Source organism: Sturnira hondurensis, unplaced genomic scaffold (assembly GCF_014824575.4).
Source record: "Sturnira hondurensis isolate 20B ecotype Veracruz unplaced genomic scaffold, ASM1482457v3 Scaffold0015596, whole genome shotgun sequence".
NCBI classification, from domain to species: domain Eukaryota; kingdom Metazoa; phylum Chordata; class Mammalia; order Chiroptera; family Phyllostomidae; genus Sturnira; species Sturnira hondurensis.
The window spans coordinates 22260924-22263929 of record NW_028088227.1 but is presented as its reverse complement, the minus strand read 5'-3'; the positions used below and the strand labels follow the sequence as shown (position 1 = coordinate 22263929).

At 36.3% G+C, this 3006-nt stretch overlaps 1 pseudogene; it reads left to right on the top strand.

Annotated features, from left to right (window-relative positions):
* The first annotated feature begins 1871 nt into the window (after positions 1-1871).
* On the top strand, positions 1872-1969 carry LOC119000365 (uncharacterized; annotated as a pseudogene).
* Positions 1970-3006: the final 1037 nt, after the last annotated feature.

Sequence of the window (3006 nt, the reverse complement as noted above, 5' to 3'; positions counted from 1 at the left end):
AAATATTTGGAATATTTTTATATTTTAAATTTATTTTTTAAATTTTTATTGTATTTTTCCCATTATAATTAGCTCCCTTATACCCACTCGCACAATCCAAGCACTGTTGTCCTTGTCCAGGAGTCCTTTTTCCTGTTTGCTTAATCCCTCCACCCTCTCCTCCCCATCCCCCATAGCTGCCATCCTGCTCTCTGTGAGCCTGTCTTTATTTTGATTGTTAGTTCCATTTGTTCATTAGATTCCACATATGAGTGAAATTATATGGTATCTGTCTTTCTCTGGCTGACTTATTTCACTTAGCATAATGTTCTCCATCCATGCTGTCACAAAGATTAATATTTTCTTCTTTTTTACAGCCAAGTAATATTCCATTGTGTAAACGTACCATGGCTGTTCTATCCACTCATCTACTGGTGGACACCAGAGCTGCTTCCATGTCTTGGTAATTGTAAATAACACTGCAATGAACATACGGGTGCTTGTGTTCTTTTGAATTAGTGTTATAGGTTTCTTCAGATAAACTACAAGAAGTGGGATTTCTGAGTCAAAAGCTAGATCCATTTAAAGTTTTTTGAAGTGTTTCCATACAGCTTTTCACAGTGCTTACACCAGTCTGCATTCCCACCAATAGTACAAAGTGTTTCCCCTTTCTCCACGTACACACCAGCTCTTGCTATCTGTTGATTTATTGTTGATAGCTACCCTGAAAGTGTGAGGTAGTGTCTCATTATGGTTTTAATTTGCATTTCTCTGTTGATTAGTGATGTTGAGTATCTTTTCATGTGTCTATTGGCCATCTGTATGTCCTCTCTGAAGAAGCATCTATTCAAGTCCTTTGCCAATTTTTTTAATTGTATCATTTTTTTTTGCTGTTGACTTTTGTAAGTTCTCTGTAAATTTTGGATATTAATCCCTTATCAGATGTATCAGTAAATATGTTCTCCCATTCTGTGGATTGTCTTTGTATTTCATTGATAGTTTCCTTTGCTGTGCAAAAGCTTTTCAGTTTGATATAGTCCCATTTTTTAATTTTTTTCTCTTGCTTGGGAAGATAGATCAGATAAAATATTGCTACAAGCAATGCCCAAGATTTTACTACTTATGTTTTATTCTAGGATTTTAATATTTTGGGGTCTAATATTTAAGTCTTTAATGCATTTTGAATTTATCTTTTGTGTGGTGTAAGAAGATGGTCTAGTTTCATTTTTCTGCACATATCTGTCTGATTTCCTCAACATCGTTTAATGAGTAAACCACGATTAGCTCACCAAATGTGTTTGGCTTCTCTGTCAAATATTAATCGGCTATAAAGCTGTAGGTTTATTTCTGGGCTCTCTATTCTGTTCCATTGATCTATATGTTTGTTTTTATGCCACTACATACTGTTTAGATTACTTACATTATAGTTTGGTATTGGGTAGCATGATTCCTCCAACTTTGTTCTTCTTTCTCATGATCACTGTTGCTATGCACGGCCTTTTGTGGTTCCGTATAAACTTTTAAAATATTTGTTCTAGTTCTGTGAAATACATCAGGGAATCTTAATAGAATTTTCATTGCATCTATAGATTGCTCTGGGTAGCAAGGACATTTTAGTGACGGTAGTTCTTCCTATCCACATGCATGTGCATTTATTTATTTATTTGTTTGTTTGTTTGTTTATTAGTGTAAAGGAGATAGTAAATTTATTTATGAAATACATACAAGCATGAAGCTGCAAGCAGGCACCTGGCAAATTTAAATGCCCCGCATGTAGAGCAAGGGAAGTTGCTAGAAAGTCTGTTAGTAAGTTAATCTTTCTGTTCTGTACACTTGAGCCGAGGCTGCAAGTGGGTACTTAGCTAATCTAAGTACATCAACTATTGGGGTTCATCGTTTCTTGGCCTTTTGGTTAAAATCAAATATAGTATCTGTTCTGATCAGTTTAAATGGATTCATTTTTAATGAAAGACTGATTAGAGAAAGCTAAGGGAGGATAAAATAGGAAAATGATCATTTAGTTTAAGTGTGCCATGTTAACATATGAAGAAACTTTTTTACATAAGTCTATTATGTATAAGGCAGACATGGAATTAATTTTATTCATTAATTGTACAATATCAGTGGCATCTATGTAACGTTGCAGTAAAAACATCCTAAAACTTTGTCGTTTGAAGTATATTTATGCTTTTTATAAGACTCTGGGTCAGGTGGGGCCCTCTACTGCATGTCCCCTCAGTGGTCACTCGGAGTCAGCTGTGCTGAGCTGCAGGTCAGCTGGGTGGCTTGGCTGGTGCTGGCTGGACTCTCCCCCATGCACAGGCCTCCCGTCCTCAACCATGAGGAGGACAGGGCTCTAGGAGAGAGACAACGGACGCACACATACCGAGACTAGAAACTGGCGCTCCGTCACTTCTTACTATAGAGAGCAAGTCACAAGGTCAATGCAGATTTGAGAAGGAGAGAGAAAGGCTCCTCCTCCTGACGAGAAGAGCTGGAAGGACAGACCACGAAATATACAGATATGGTGTGGGGGCAGGAGGAGGGACCTTTCAGCGATCAGTCTGTCATGAGTGATCATTATTGCTTAGATACTGCAAACTGACTTTGGATACGAGGCATTGTTTTTAAATAACATTTTAAAAAATTCTTAAGTAATTTAAAATTTACATACAAATTACAAAGATAGCACAGTTAATTCTTATGTATCTTTCACTGGCCCTTACCCTATTATTAACATTTTACATTAAATTTAGTAGGGCACATGTGAAACAATTAACCAACCAATATTGATACACTATAATTAACCAAAATTTATAGTTTATTCAGATTTTCTTAGATTTTCCCTAATGTCCTTTCTCTGTTCTAGGATCCCATCCAGGAAACTATGTTACATTCAGTTGTCATATCTCATTAGGCTTCTCTTGGTTATGACAGTTTGCTGTCAGGCTTTTAGAGAAATCTGGTCGTGTATTCATACAGAGATGGAATTTTATACATTTTAAGGGATTCTTCAGAAGAAAACAC